Here is a 17,098-nt window from a genome sequence, read left to right as displayed (position 1 = left end):
TGTTTGGAATTAACTTTGTATTTTAATGACCAGCCGCGTCTTTCATTTGAGGGCTATGCATGTATGTTCGCCTCCACTGATGCAAGTTACCCGATCTCACGGTAAGTATTTTCTTTTCTTAAGTTTATATAATTTTAAAGAGAAGACAAGAGCCTTTATTGTTGGTGTTATTATTACAAAGCCCCTTTTATATAAATTTTAACTCTGTCGAAGTCATAAAAATTTGAAACCCTAGTGAGAGCTTTTTAAAATAATTTTCATGATTTTCTTGAAATTTTGAGAAACAACGTCTTATATTTTCAGTTTTGATTAGTTTTTATTTTTTTAATCACTCCTTTGATCATAAGAATTTTTTATTCTATAACAAAATCTTTCGTATTAAAAAGTGTTTCTTTTATGTATACATCTTTTTTTTTCAGATTGTGTTATTTTTTTCACGTTTATTTACTTTAGTTTCATTTTCTTTGTATGTTATTTATTTACACAGCAGAAAACCGAAAATTCACATAATGTTCATATGGACTACATGAACAGTCCTTTACATTATCGGAACTAACATTGCATTTACAAGCAATTAATATCAGCTGGGCTTAGCAGGTATGAAAATTTAGCAAGACTAAAACTAAATTTCTATGAGGTTATTACATTTTAGCTATTTGATTTATTTCAAGGTGCCATTTTGAAACGTTTTGGTGTGATTGGTCTAAGAAAAGTTTATATTTTATATGTTTTCATTCTATTTTATCTTTTTAAAGAGAGTAGATATATATACTGTAATATGTTTTAAAATTGTTATTGCCTTAAAAAAGAAAAGTGTATTTTCATGTAATAGAATACATTGTATTTGTTTGCCATTTTTGGGTAGTCTTTTAAAATTGATTATAAATTAAAATTTCTTTCTGTGTAGTTTTTGTAATATGGACTTTTTACAAGATTGTCATCTTACCAGATCTTAACACCTTTGCAATTTCACGGGAAATATGATATTTCCATTCCCTGTAAATTTGGTAGATATGATATTTCCATTCCATCTAAATATCCGGAATGTCATCTTACCACATTTACAATCTCATAGGAAATATGATATTTACATTCCCTGTAAATTTGGTAAATATGATATTTACATTCCCTGTAAATTTGGAAAATATGATATTTACATTCCCTGTAAATTTGGTAAATATGATATTTACATTCCATGTAAATTTGGTAAATATGGACTTTTATCAAGATTGTAAATATGTGGAATGTCATCTTACCACATTTACAATTTCATAGGAAATATGATCTTTCGAATCGCTCGAAAACCCTTGAAATATAATATTTCCTATATATTTCCGACTTAGGAAATTTATAATTTCGCCCAGTGCTAATTAAGGTATTCTACTGATTTTAAGCGATTTTAATACTAAAACCTTTAATTTCATCATTTCAGAACTGGTAAAAGCAACCGACCAAGTTAACATCCTTTACTGTATATATTGGTTTTGAAGAATTTAGAGAGCTCTGGTGATATTATCTCTGATTATTTTGGAGATTTTTCTATTTTACAAAAGCTTTAAAACTTCACGTATTCTACAGTTTTTATGCAATCTTTAAACTGAAACCCTCCTTCATTTCAGAACTGGTCAATCAAATCTATCGCTTTAGAACGACCAAACCAATACGTAAGTTGATATGATCTCCCTAAAACATATTTTCTAAGTTCAAAAATTGATGGCATAATTGGGGGTAGCTTGGGCTATTATATATTTAGAAAAGAATTGTTGTTTAGTGTATATGTACTAGAAAAATTTTAGTTGTAAATTATACAAACACCAACGCAGAAAGTTCCACTCCTTTCCGTCTAGATTTGATTTGCCCTAGACGAAGCATGGAAATTCATCAAATGGGTATTTATTTTTGCCTTTGCCCTCTTCCAAGCTATAAATGATTAAGTTTTATAGTAAAGAATAAGAAACGTTGTAATGTAATTAAATTTACTACATGTTAGAATTAATAAATTATTTTCTGTCGTTTATATTTAACTTTATACTGTAGACTATAGTTGGTAGCAAAAACACATTAAATGTAACAAAAGAAAGGGATCAGCATCACATATTCAAGGAATTTTTTCACTGTTTCTAGGTATCAAAATCGGAATTTCATGACGCCAACGTCGGGGACTGCAGCTTCTACATCGAGAACCCAATTGAGGTGTGATAGCTGTATAATTAAGAATCGATTTGTCGACCACTAATTGGCAGTGTTTTAGATAAGGTAATTGTGCCTTAATATGTGGTGTGTAAAAGACCATGAGTATTGCCATGAGGAGAGCCATTTCCGGGAGTCAGCTGTATATATTGTTAACACTTAATACATTTTGTTTAAATGTCCTCTCTTTCAGATTCAGCGCCTCTCCAAATGGGTCGATTCTATCGCCAGTATAGTAAGTTATAATCTAGCTTCAAGTTTTGAGAATGGGTCAAAATGGAACCGAAATAGACTTTGCTTCCTAACTTCCAATCTTGATCTTTTCCAACCTTGCAAGAAACATCATTTTGCAGACTGGCCTTAATCTAAGTAGTATCACTAAAACATGGTTAGAAATCATTTAACCCGAGCTTTGGTATATTTGTAAACCTTGTATATTTGGAAAATTTCTTGTTAAAAAGAATTTAGATCCCTTTATATTGTAACATAACGATGATTGTAAATTTTTTATTTAGTGGTGACTTTCTAAATAGCCTCCTTGGCACTGATCAACGAAATGATACAAGCATAAACGAAAACAATAGGTAAGAGCAAGTCCTGTTTTTCTACCAACTTAATTTTATTTGTAGTATACAGTCTTTGAGGCGAAATATAAGGGACGTATTGAGTCAATAAAATCCGTATTTGCAGGCACGACACTAATTATTACCATTTTCTTTTAATTCAGTCAATCTGGTCAAGAGCATCTTGTTGGACAGCAATTTGACCCACAAGCTCAACTTTACCAACAAAATAAGCGGTAAGACATTTGGGAAGTCTGTGTTCAAAATCAAATGAAAGAGCTCCAGCTCCAGCTCATGCCTTATTGAGCTAAAAAAAGTCATAATCGACAATTTTATTTACGTTCCGATTGATAAAGGTTTGGGAAAATGCCTTGAAAGTAATGTCGATTTTTAATAATAATTTCAGGATTGCATTGAATATTTCGTTTATTTGGAATTTCAAAATTTCAAAATTTGGCCTTCAAAATAATTAAAATGAATGACTTTTTTTAAATTTTAGATTGGTTGATAGAGTCACTAACTTGGAAGGGAAAGTGGCCACATTGATTGGTGTTGTCAACAAAATGTCCAAAATGATGACACATCGAGAATCCGCCGCAACTAACCGGGTAATTTAGTTATAAGCTCCTAAATGACTTTCTCGAGAATAAAACAAATCATTTTAGTTCTGTAGTTTTTTTTAACCAAATACAAAATGACTGTATTCTTATCAAATTCTGTTAAAATCACCCAGAGGGTATTCTTACGATTTGGCCAATCTTAACACTGATATTCTTATAAAAGATATTCTTATTAAAACAACAAGTGATACTTTTATGGACCTACCTGGTTATGCATTTAACACATATATAATTGATATCTACGTGAGCATGAACGTTAAACAATCATTCAGAACACAAATAGTACGATTTATTAAAATTAGTCGTTTGTTTCTTATAAGAAAAAACGTTTAGAAACCAAAATTTCATGCTCTTGAAGTAATCTTTTATATTCAAGACTTCGTGAGCATAACATGGCAGCTATCTCGTCAAAGAATTGAGTAATTTGGCTAAGAACATTGCGTCCCTCACATGACTTAAGGTTTAATCTCAAAATTAATACCTTATGAAATTTAGAGTTTTACTGTGGTGGTCATCTTTGAGATTGAGATTGCCCTTTTTTCATGTAGAGGAATAGTCGATGTTTTCATATGACAAAAAGGCCAATCTCAAAGGCAGAACAGGATTACAAGATTTCCAATTTTCCAAGGCAAGACACTTATTTTGAGATTGAACCTTTAGTCATGTGAGGGGCGATTGATGTATGCTTATTAATAGTGATTCTTATAGATAAAGATGCGTTTTTTGAGCTGAAAAGTTTTTTTTACAAAAATCTGCTTGACCCATCTTTTACCTACTTTCATGCAAAAAATCAGAAAAAAACAACGATCCAATATTTCACAATGTCCAAAAAACCCTTTTTTAGCCGTTTTTGGCCCAAATTAGCCCAAAAACATATTTTTTCGAAAATCGGGCTCAGTCACATTCGAGGGTTTATAGTTATGCATCTTTGTGCAAAAAATCATAAAGAATGAAAGAGCCAATCTCGAGAAAAGCTAATACCTAAGTAATTGATAATGTGCTTATAAAAAAATATCGAATTTGGCCAGTTTTTCTATAAAAACACGCCAAGCAACGAAAATTTCATGTCTAAACACACATATGCTTCAAAAATAAGCCCTCGTGAGCAAAAAAAAACATCTATCTCATAAAAAAATTGAGTAATTTGACTAAGAACATTGATGTATGCTTATTAATAGTGATTCTTATAGATAAACATGCGTTTTTTAAGCCAAATAAATTTTTTTGCAAAAATCTGCTTTAGCCATCTTTTACCTATGATGGTACCCTAACTTTCATGCAAAAAATCAGAAAAAATTAATGATCCAATTTTTCACAAAGTCCAAAAAACCCGTTTTTTAGCCGTTTTTTGGCCCAAATTTGCCCAAAAAAAATTGTTTTCGAAAATCGGGCTCCGTCACATTTTGGCCACCAACGTTTTGCATCTTTGTACCAAAAATCAAATGATTCCTATGATTCAATCTCGAAAAAAGCTGGTAACGAACGGACGGACGGACGGAGGTGAATTTATAGGACCTCCACCCCACCGGGGTAGGTCCAAAAAGCGTGTAATAGGTCAATAATTTACGAAAATAGGAGGGGTTGATTGAAGTTTGGAGTTTCCCTTTTCAAGAAGGGAGGTAGGTAAAAATAGGGACATTTTTGGAACCGTTGCACCCACTATGTCAGTATATTAATTTACTTCTATTCCATCTTTTTAGAACGATCACATTGAAAGCTACATTGCTGAAAACAACTATTGTAAAGTAAGCTCACTCTAAATGATTTCTATAATGATTTTCCTCCAGCTCCCACTGGAAAAATTGTCAAAATTGGTTGGAAAGATACCCTTAATGTTTACCCCATTCTAAAATTACCTTATTATGATTTTATCACCATGGCCGATTAGTATTTGTTGAAAGGACTAGGGAAATTCGAAACAAAAATATGATATCACGTGGAGTAGTAAAAGTTTTCTGAGGTAGGAACGTGTTCATGCTTACACTATGACTTAGGAAAATAAATGAATAAGTAATTTTTTATTTTTTTTATTTCAAGGCTACTCTGGATTCTATATCCAAATCAGCAACCAGCATGGGAAGCCTCACCAGGGAGCTGATGGACGAAATTTTAACGGAGAACGAGTTTGCCACCTGCACTGTCAAAGGACAAGGCCAAACAGATCAGGAAGGAATCTGTGAGGAAAAGAGAGAAATTATTGAAAGTAAGTGTATTTACCACAAATACGATTTTAGTCTTAAGATTTTATGTCTTTTTTTATATAAAAATATGTAGTTCGGAAGAGGTTTGCTATATCCCCTCCTTTCAAGACTCTATGTAATGTTAAATTAGGGATTACCTACCGAATGTTTTCAAAAAAAGTTAACAAGTTTGAGTTTAAATTCTGAGAAAGCCAAAACTGATATTAGATATAAACTTTAGTTGATTCATTTTATGGGGGGTACATACTGTTTATGTATGTATTGCATATTACCCAAATTATTATAAATGCTTCCATACTCATTTAATGGGGATTTTCCCGTAGAAAAAGGTTGAAAGGCTGTAATTTCGGTCTCTTACGAGTCCTAGAATCTCCTAGAAAAGTGCAGTCGGTTGGAAAACTTCTGGTTTAAAATATTCTTTCCTTGTGTATTTTGTTTAGAATACGTCAAGAAACGATACAGGGAAAGTGCATCTGCCCCTACCATCCGCACGTTCATGCGTCAGTATTTCACCAAACGGCAACGCACATAGCCTGAAAATAGAAAGAAGGCTAGAGGAAACGAAGAGAGGGAGGAATAATTCGTGCTCGCTGTAATTCGTTGTAAATTACTTGCAAATGTACTCTCTATTTTATTAACACGAGCCTAGAAAATTACAAAAATTAAGAACAATTCAAGGGCGTCTCGCAACTAACAGCAGCGTTCCATAAGGGAACTAATTTACGGTAACTTACGCGTTTTAGGGTGTCTACAAACTACTTTAATCGTATAAATTTTAAACGCTAATTTTAGCGTTTTAGCGATTTTTCCCTGTTTCCGCTAAAATAAATCTCGCTAAAACACGCCGAATCGACAGATCGCTAAAATTTATCCACGTGAAATTTCTGGTTATATTGCCTTGATACATTTTTATCAATAGGAAGGGTTTCAGTGCAAAGAAATGCTAGAAAACGAATTCAGTCAATAATGTAATAAGAGTATTCGCTAAAATTTATCCACGCGAAATTTTTTTAAATCGTGATTCGCTAAAATAAATCCAAAAAAAATCAAGATTTTCCTGACTCGCTATTAACGATTAAAGTATGTTAAAAATTTGCAAAAATCTTTAGAAGCATGGAAGAATTAGGTCGCGGAAAACGCCCAAATTCACTTTCATACCCTTTCAAGTCGAAAATTTGTTCCGCGAGAGTTCGAAAATTAAGATATAATAAAAAGGAGAGTACTTTTGCGTAATTTTAGTATTTTTAGGCATATTCTGTTTTACGATTTTTCTAACAATTCAAGGAGTTTCATTTGTTTCAATAGGCTACTTCGTGATCCCTAGCGTAAAGCTATTCTATTCTTTACAAACATCGTTTTAGTTTTATTAGAGTTTTCAGCTTTTAATTTTTCTTCCCAGGTGGACTGGAATTAGTTTGACTTTTTTAGTTTTCATATTTTTAGAAATTTTTCATTCAAATTAAGCATTATTTTTCATATAAATATAGCTCAGTATTATTAGTTCAATTATTATGATAATTCAGATATAATACATAAATACATTTTGTTACATGTGCTGTATATTCAATGTTGTATAAAAGATGTATATATGGTGAAGATCAGAGATCTGACCTCAAGGAGAGAAAGTGTTGAAAATACTAAATAAAATAAAGATGAAACATAAAAAGGCACTAATATTTTTATAATTATACGTTTTTTTTCCATTTTTTTGAATTTTTCTAAATATATAAATCAAACCAATCAATCAAATATATCGTAAATTATAACATTATAAATTCGTATAATTGTTTTATTGTTATTAATTCCATTATTTTTTCTTACATATTATATTCAATATTTAAAAAATGTATTTATATTGTAAATTATGATTGTATATAATACAAACATTCTCATAATCATATGCAATTTCGATATCATTTATGTTCTTTTGAAATCAAACCATCAATGTTTTTCTCATCGTTTTCAAAATCATCCTGAACATGAAAAAGTAATTTGGGCTCCAAACTTTAATTACTTCGAATACTTTAAACTCGGGTTTTTTATTGGCAGGGAGTAACCCGGGTATTTTTCCATAAATAGAAATACTCAAAAAAGCAGGTAAATCGAGTTTTTATTCCTACCCGGGTTAAGCGAGTAGGGTGAAAACCTGTTTTACTCGAGTATATTGCTCATTGGGTATCGCGGGTAAAACTCGTATTTAAAACCCGAGTTTTACCCGGGTTTTACTTGGATTTGTTTACAAGGGGGTATTAACCCTTTTCTAAAAAAGGTGATGGTATTTCGATGTCAAACATGCCATGCGGTGACAAAATAAGGATTTTACCAAATTTTGCTGTCGGTGTTGACGGTAATCCAAGAAATCGGTATATCGGTGTCTGCGACCCCCGTACGCCCCCCTCTAATAAGGAATACTGTGGTTGTTCCAACAGTTTAACGCCATAAGGTCTTGACAGATTCAAGATAATAATAGAAAATTAAAAAAATCTTTTTCTTTGGAAGTTCTTGACGCCAAGCTCTTAAGAATTGACCTTCACTCAGACATTTTAAATCCTAAAAATAATTTTAAAATTCGCTGATTAATTTTCAACTTGAAACTTAAATTAAACTGGCAAAGCAGGATAGGTGCAAAAATAAAGCTATATTCATGGCAGAGAGGACGCAGAGAAAATTTGAATACACGTTTTATTTCATTAAGAACTGCTCTTATAAAAGAGTGTGTAGAATTTGAACGAGATTCCCTAGAGATTTATTCCTTTATTTGTTCCGCGCGTCTAAAGTTCAAAGGCACCGCAATGTGAACAGAATTAAATATCCGCGTCTAATGTTAGATTTTTTCAACAAGTGAGGAACAAGCTTTAAAGAAACTTGTTTGAATGATAGATTTAATTCCATTTTGAATAACCTGTAATTGAATTTCTTCTTTATATGTCTTGTAAACAGGTCTTTTGGTAAAACAGGCTGGTATGACCCGAGAATCAGGATACCAGGCCAGCGGAGCATCTCCACAATCATCAGCGAATCGCTTTATCCATAAAACAGCATGATACTAAAATGCATAAAATAAATTTCTTTGTAAAATAGTACATGGGAAAGAGGAACCTTTTCTCTTAGCAGCTAAAATAACAACAATGATAATAACGAAATCTGAAAAACTTACATATTCGCTGCTGCATTGTTTTGCTCCCTTTCGCTCTGTTGCCCCATCTTCGTGGCCTTTTAGAAGGGCATTGCGTTTTCGATAAAATCTAAAAAGAATAACCGTAATGGAAAATCGATAAGATTGAAAAAAGGCATGTTAAAGCTTTATACACGCTTTTTTTATAAGAATATACTTTATAAGAATATTCATGATGAAATTGGCCTAAAAGTTAAGAATGTCCTAAGAATAAGGTTATCTTAAATCTTTTCAAAGTCAAATTTCATAAAAAAATCATAAGTCAAGAGACTCTAAAATCTTCTCAAGCTGATTCAACAACTGGCTTATTATTTCTTCTTGTTCTTCTCTTTCAACCAATTAGATGGTTTTAGCATAACACGTCTTTTTTATAAGAATAGCGATTTTTGGTTTCATGATGAACACAGCGATCTGCTATCGGATTCAAAATATCGATTAATTTTAATTTTTGTTGAAATACTTATCAATCAACAAAAACTTTTTGTTTTATCCTTATTGTATTTATGATCTGGTCTTACGGTCAAAATTTTAGGTCTGTAGCACCACTACAGTCGGAATTATGTGAATTCCGATTTGCGGGATCTGAGAGGGGATTTCTAGGGATTTTGAGGGATCTGAGAAAACGAAAGTGCTCTGTTTCAAGAAGCCTGATTATAGTTTTCGGAAATTTTAGACTTTAGTCTATTTCGTACATCAATTGCACTATATACACAAATTTCCATCTTCGTTCGGCTATTAAAACTCGAGTTATTAAAAAAAAAGAGTCAAAGTTTCCCCGATTTTTCATACTTCCAACACCAGATCACCGTGGAATATTCTTAAGCCTTTGGTCGAAATCATCCTAAGATATTCTTGATAACATATTCTAAAGTTTTTCTCACTCTCAGTCTGAAAAATGTTAAGAGTGATATTAAAATCATTTGGTTTAAACAGAAGAAGAAATAAGCCAATTTCATTATGAAAATTCTTATAAAGTATATTATTATAAAAAAAACCGTGTATTTAGGACGATTTCGACCAAAAAGTTATATTTATCATGAAACCAAAAAAACACTATTCTTATAAAAAGAAAAGCGTTTAGTTCAAGTTTTTTATAAGTTGAAAGTTGAAATTTGATTTTAGATTTATAGTTTTTCAACGATTTTATCGAATTCCTTTGTCAAATTAGATTTCACTTTAAAAACATAAAATGGGAAAGTTACCTAGACTTTGATATGCCATAACAAAAAAAACAAAATTTTTGGCAGACAACTCGATCGATAGAAACACCAAAGCGTGAGAAACTCTTTACGATCTCAAAAAGTTTATGATAAACATATTTTGTTGCTCTCCGTCTTTCTCCCAGAATTGCTCCCCTATTCTAGTCACTTGAAACGCAGAAAAGCCTTCGTGACATTTTCTTTCAAGCAACTATTCTGTTTAAATTCTTCTAAATCATTCGCAACTTTTTCGATATTCAGTCTCTGCTTCTTCCGAGGTATCTAGAAGGTTGAATAAAACAGAAAATTACCCAGAGTAATCTTACATTTTTTTCAATTGTTAACTAATTTTTCTCTATAATCTTTAAAATCTTTACTAAAATTTATAAGATTCATTTTCTGTTTGGTTCGATCTCTCTTGGGATGTTTTTCTCTGTATATATTAGAAATTTGAGAATTCATACGGGATAAATTACAAATTCTCCTAAACTATGCTAAACTAAAGAAGGCATCAGATAGATAGTTAATTGCTGGGCATGTCCGTAAAAACATAATAATAAAAAATTAACTTACTTTTGCTGCTATCAAATTTTTATTCTTATCTTCGCTTGTTTCCATCTTACCATTTCAAAAAAAATATCATAAAGTGGGTCCTAGGTGAAAGAGGTTTTTTCGTTAATAGTGTTAAATTGAATTCGTTTTAAAGGGATAATGGTACCGCCTAACCTAAATGTACGTTTTACATTGTTTCGAATTCAATAAAAAAATTTAAGAACCCCTATTGTGAAACTTCTTTTGTATTCTGTTTCATCTACGAGATATTGGCAAAAAGGCCAACAATTCACTTCTAATTCATATTACATCGTCCGCCAAAATGGCTAGTAACTTTGGTTTTGAATCTATACTCCCAAAACCTAGCCTGGATATCCAAGCTCAAAATTTTAGAAAAAACAAAATTTACCTCAACATACAAAGTTCTAAAATTATAGAACTTGGTCTCCTTAGAGAATGAAAGTGAAAACCCATGTTTCCTAGACAACCCAGGGCAGCAAAACAGAAATTAATAAAAAGCAGTCTTACAAAATCTAAAACTATTTAAAACATCCAAAGATTACACCAAAGTCCATAAAAAAGTTTGCATGCATTATCATGACCAACCATGTTTTCTTGGAAAATGAACTTGCCTCTGTTTTCTTCTTTTTCATGTTTTCATGTAACAGAAAGCCCTATCTTCACTAGCAACTGGAGGACTATCCTATTTTTGCTTTAGAATTTATTATTTTTGCTCCACGCCGTGTAGATTGGCCCTTACAGTTTTAGCGAAGTGAGCGCAAGCAAGCGGACTGCATTCGCAAATCGCTCTAGGGAGACCAGGCTGTAAACCAGAACATAAAATATCAAAACTAGACTGTGAAATAGTTTACAGCCTGGATATCCAGGCTACCCAAAACCTTGTGGTTTACCAAGTGAAGATGATTTTAATAGTGAAAGTAAACTTCGAGAGGTATCGTTTTTTGATCTTGTTAGTTTCCTCCGCACTGCTATTCAAAATCGCAACGACTAGGGTTGATAAATTATATCGAGAGATGACAATAACATTTACAATAACAAGTAAAATTGAAACTCTTTCTCGGTCACGGAAATAATGATTATAATTTTAGACGTGTTTAATTTACTTCATACTTTGGTTTGGTATATTTTAGATTTATTTTTTAGAAATACTTATGAAATCGATTATTTCCATAGGCCTCGTTTATAAAAGACTTTTTAAAAGACTACTTTGTTTACAGGTGATTCGAAGTGATCAGTACTATCTCTTGAGGTGTGCGCTACTTTGCACGAGTGATTATCGCTTATTTGAAAGGATAAGCTCACAAAATACAGTTGGGCACTTCAGAGTAAGATCTCTATTTGAAGGTTTAAATGTAACATCCATATCAGAAGCACTTGGATTATGGCTTGAAGGAGGAGATATTGGAGCAAAAGAATTGGGTAGAATCAACAAAGACCTAAAAGCTTAAGCAAAAAGAGGTACTTATTACTTCGATCGTTGAAGAGTTAATTGCCTAAGATTTTAAGAAATCATAATAAAGAAGTTACTGAAGGGTTAGTCCACTTGATACTTTATGTGGTCGTGTAATTATCCTTTCATTTTTATCGACTAGTCTCATCATATCGATTGTAACATTATAATCTATGTTTACAGATTGAAGTCACCTCCAAGAGAATAAGAACAGAGATAGTGGTTGATGAGTATGACGTATGTAGAAAGACATTATTGATTGAGTATCAAAGGAAAAGAAATTACAATTAATGCAGCCTTGAATCGGGCCCTGAATCCGTACACCCACTCGTTACCCCAGTGAATTTTTCAGCCCCGGTTGAAACTTTCCAAACGCTTTGAAATGAAACCCATTTTGCATTTAAAAAAATGCTTATCGTGAGTAGAAAAACATTTTATAGAATCGAAAATTGAAGAGAAAGATCGATGAAGCACGCACTAAAGAAAATGTTTTAAACGGTGAAATATTGAGGGTATTGGCAATTTACTTTTTCCACAAATATTCTAAACTGAATATCTTAAAGGCTGTTTATTTTTAGATGGATTTCGTATTTCATTTCACCAGAAGACAAATTCGTTTATATCGAAAATAATTAATTTTTAAAACTTTTCATTTTAGCTGAAATCATACGTTTCAATGAATATGATAGGTAAGAATCAAAGAGGAAGAATGATTCGCTTATGGAGAAAATAAACCTGGTACGTTTTTTTTCTTGATTAATAAAGCAAAATATGTAAAGTAGCATTGAAGATGACTGAGAAACAATAGATTCTTTTCAATAATTAGCAATATAGAGATTTAAGCACGTACTCAGCATGACCTCAAAGATGTTTGTAAAATGTTGTAAATAATGAAAAAATATATGCACATCTTTTTAAGCTTCAAAAAGAAAATAACTATTTGCTACAAAACAATGAATTGCAGAACGACAGGCTCAAATCATTGATGGATGAAAACTCAAATTATCTAAATAATGTAAGAAGTTATTGTAAAAATGGTATTATTCTTTGAGGTGGACACTGTCAAACATTTACGGCATCAATCACTTTAAACATAATATATATATTACATTATAATTATACAATTGATAATTACTCTTTTTAACAGCTACAATCGACACCGCCAAATAGAAAAAGAAAAAGGATTGACGAAAGTGGGACAAGCGATGCAGTTTCTTACATTGTATGATTTTTTTTCAATGTTGGTATAGCTTTCTAAAACTTTTGCTGAACAGAAAAGGGTGAAGAACTTCTATTTCATGATTGTTTTGTAAATTTTAGATTGTCACCGATAATCATGGCGACGATAGTGGCGGTGTTGAATTATGAACAAGATCAAAATGAAATGCAACGGGTATTACATTCTTTTTTTTGACTAAGAACAATTTTATCAGAACAATGAGGCTCAAACTGGCCAAAAAATAAGAGAAATTAAAGAACAGTTCTGAGGCTGCAAAGTTAAAAAAAGAAGGTTGTTTTATCATGTTTTACCGAATATGTTTTTGACTAAAGCTGATATGGTATCTTTTGAAACTCTTATTACCCTTTATAGGACCCTGGCTAGAAAATTTCTTGCTCAAAAAATATTTTTTTTAACAAAAGAGTAAGAACAGAATAAGAACATTGTGTGGCTGTAAGTGCAAAAAATAAGAACAGTTTGAGCCTCAACTCAAATATAATGGTTCCTATATAAAAAAGACTGTAGTAATAATTTTTCCCCTGTTTAGATCAATTCAGAGAAAATAGATTAAATTAGGTTTTATAAATATGCTGAGGTATTAACATATTTTGCATAAAATCTTTCTTAAGATTTTTTTTTTCTTAAGATGTTCAAAACTTTCAACTTTCGATTGTCAACATTACATTATCTTTAAACTTTAGAGCTCATCGAACAACCCTGGCCAGCTTAACCAATCTCTGAATGGGTCTTACAGTTGTCCATTGGTTGATGTTCTTGATAGGCAATTTGGTGGATCTATTACCACATCCGAGGTTAGCATATTACATTTCAAGTTTGCTCGTATCAATTTTCTGCCGTTGGGGAATTACTTACTGTTTTAAAATATTGGTTATTTTTATCGTATTTATGTTAATGCATAGATTAAAATGTTAAAATCCATTATCTTAAATTCTTCTAACAGACTTCGCTTGAAGAAGATACACATAATTTCATGAAAGAGCAAAACAAAAAAGGACAAAAGGTATTAAATTATTTTAACCTCCATTTTAAGGTTGTGTATGCAAACATAATGTAGATATACTATACACTACTTGAGTCTTGTTGAATCGAGGTTTTTATATATAACGAGTATTGGAAAAATATTGATAACAGGGATGCATTCTTTTTTCCAGAATACGGTTGACTTTCAAGTAGATAAAGCAAGGGAAGCAACATCCTTAGAGGAAACAAAAAAAGATGTGAGTTTTTTATTGTTTGAAATTAAGTAGCTTTAGAAGCTTTTTTCATTTAATCACATAATTTGAGTCATGTGCACAGTTCGATGGTTCACGTGATTAATCCTTTTTCGTGCAAAATCAATAGATTTTTAAAACTCATGATGAAGGTTACCTTTTTATTGCGAAATCTTTCTTCGTGTCTTTTCTTTTTAAATAGACATTGGATGATGAAAGAACTCAAGCTATAGCTACGGATAATTATCTTATGAATGACGTAAGTGTTCTTTCTTCGGAACGTTTTTGCTCCAACACATGCTACCTTTATTAGATCAATTTTATTTTCAAAGATTCTATAATATTGTCAATTTAAATGTTTATGTATAGAATGAAATTCCGGAGCCCACGTCAAGTAATAAACCAAAGCATGAAGAAAATGTACGTATTTTAAGACTCACACCGTTTATATCCTTTTTGCACATGCAACAGAAGAAGACAGATATAATCAAAAATATCCAAACTTAAAATGTCAGTTATGAAGTCTTATTGATCATTTTATATTAATTATCTCACCACTACTCTAAGATACATTATAGTGCTATCAAATTTTTTTTCTAAAAACATTATAGAGCTTTGAGGATGTAGTATCTCTATAAAACAACAAATCGATACTACATGGCCCGCTGTTCTACGATGAGTTATTGAATTTAAGGGCCGAAAACTTCACCTGAGAAGATCTGAGTCAACTGATGACCTCCAAAATCTCTTCGGAGAACCACAAACACAACAGAGAAAACCAGAAATTGATTAAATAAAACAACAACAAATTCCTAAAGTGAAAACTATATCAACATAGATCTAAAAAACCCTTAGGAATTTTTGACTAAAAACAAGATAAAGCATCATCTGTTGTAAAAAAACTAAAAACCTTCCGATTTATTTTTTGCAAATTTTAGAAAAGAGAAATTTAAAATTTGTTTTTAAATTCAGCCCTATCTACAAGAGAAAATGTTTGTAGACTCTATCACATAAGTAAGTCAGCAAACCTATAATAAAATCCAATTTAAATTCATCGGTTAGTACTCTAAATATTTTTTTCTAATTTTCAAAACAATAGCAGAGGTTGCAATGCTGAATTCACCCAATCATGAACACATCATTTTATCATCAAGAAATTACACTGAAGAAGAAATCCAGAAAATAAGGGACTTCGAAAGGAAATAGTTTCGTAACTTGTAATACAACAAGAGTTGGAAGAAGCCTTATTATACGCTTATCGCAGATTAAATAACAATCGAAACATTTGATAGCGGTGTTGCTAAATTACATAAACGTTTTTATAGTGAGAAAAAAAGGGAACATTCAAACAGTTACTTCCAATTGAGGAATTGCAAAACGAATTAAAAAAATCCATTGTATCCAGATAAACGGAAAGAATACTTGCAAACCAATCTCCCAAAATAAACTGACTGGGGAATTCACAAGCACAATTTACTTTAAAGCACGTCAAAAACTTTTTGAGGGCTTGCAAAACCTGCAAGTTAAACAATGTTCTCCCTCAAACAGCACCACCAACACCGATAACAATCAGGACAATACTCCCCCATGAGAGGTTACAGTTTGATCTGATTTTTATCACCACGAAGAAAAACAAACATTTAAAATACAATATTTGGGGTTTTAAATACATCTTGTCTGTAAAGGACACCTTTTCCAAATATGCATGGTTTTTTCTATTGATAGATAAGGAAGCAGACCAGATATTTCAAATTTTACCTTTCCTTTGTGAAAAAGAAGGATTCCCAGACATTTTTCAATCGGACAATGGAAAAGAATTTGTCGCAAACATCATTAAATTATTCCTTAAAGAACACGGTGTAAAGCCGTGGTTACACTACATTAATATCTTTAAATCAAAAGTACATTAAAGAAATTAACTATTTTCTTTAAAGTCTTTTTGAAATTTGTTGTATCAAATCTGCAATATTTTATCTCAACTCATTTTCTCACTCAACAAACGAAATGAGTGGAAGGAGGGCAGCAGCAACACGTATTGTGCTAATTCTTTTGAAACGGAAATTTGAGAGGAAATATTTGAAAAAGAAAAGTCGAGCTAAAAGGTCTTGTTGGGTACGCCTAGTGGTTAAAGTTGAAGAACGAAAAACGTGCCTACAACAACATATTTGCTGAACTTCGTCTACGTGAACAAGAAGGATTTAGATCTTATTTAGAACTCATCCTATCTTTCACCCCTATCACATATTACGTTTTAAAAATTCCAAAGGCTAGAAAGTCCATTCATCGAAAAAATGTAGAGAACTATCATACCTTTGATCTCGAGCGAAGTGAAGAAAAAAACTTTAAACTCTTTACCAAAAAAATGGTAAAGAATTGCAAGAAATAATTTATTTTTCAAGAATTTAAACATCTTTATTTTCTTTAAAATAGGGTAAATTTTTTAATCATAAAATGATTTAATCATAATTCAAGTGTCGCCAAAGAAAGAAGCTGCAGATACATGGCCAATGTTGTTGCCAGGAATCGCATCAACCACCAATAAAACATGGCACATCGCACATCACTATAGATGACACACCATTTCGGATTTATCACAATCGCCATGATAATTCCCAGCAAAGCCACTACATGCCCGACTATCAGACTTTCAAGGAGACGAAAATTGCGGACAACCAG

At 31.7% G+C, this 17,098-nt stretch overlaps 3 long non-coding RNA genes across 4 annotated transcripts; 2 read left to right on the top strand and 1 right to left on the bottom strand.

The window, feature by feature from the left end:
- The first annotated feature begins 1,619 nt into the window (after nt 1-1,619).
- On the top strand, nt 1,620-2,774 carry LOC136822708 (uncharacterized). Its single transcript, XR_010848935.1, has 5 exons — nt 1,620-1,664; nt 1,848-1,889; nt 2,125-2,256; nt 2,384-2,425; nt 2,706-2,774. It is a non-coding gene; the product is annotated as an uncharacterized lncRNA (long non-coding RNA).
- Nucleotides 2,775-5,035: 2,261 nt separating this feature from the next.
- On the top strand, nt 5,036-6,626 carry LOC136822700 (uncharacterized). Its single transcript, XR_010848931.1, has 3 exons — nt 5,036-5,118; nt 5,411-5,576; nt 6,015-6,626. It is a non-coding gene; the product is annotated as an uncharacterized lncRNA (long non-coding RNA).
- A 1,440-nt stretch (nt 6,627-8,066) lies between these two features.
- On the bottom strand, nt 8,067-10,597 carry LOC136822696 (uncharacterized). 2 transcript variants are annotated; one of them, XR_010848927.1, is made up of 5 exons: nt 10,522-10,597; nt 9,952-10,230; nt 8,732-8,819; nt 8,477-8,620; nt 8,067-8,124 (listed from the first exon to the last, which is right to left on the bottom strand). It is a non-coding gene; the product is annotated as an uncharacterized lncRNA (long non-coding RNA). The 2 variants fall into 2 exon arrangements; XR_010848926.1 differs by lacking the exon at nt 10,522-10,597 and having other exon boundaries at nt 9,952-10,254.
- Between the last annotated feature and the right edge of the window lie 6,501 nt (nt 10,598-17,098).

Source organism: Clytia hemisphaerica, unplaced genomic scaffold (assembly GCF_902728285.1).
Source record: "Clytia hemisphaerica strain Z4C2 unplaced genomic scaffold, Clytia hemisphaerica genome assembly, whole genome shotgun sequence".
Lineage (NCBI taxonomy): Eukaryota > Metazoa > Cnidaria > Hydrozoa > Leptothecata > Clytiidae > Clytia > Clytia hemisphaerica.
Note: the sequence above shows the minus strand (reverse complement) of the source record. Positions and strands in the feature narration are given on the sequence as shown.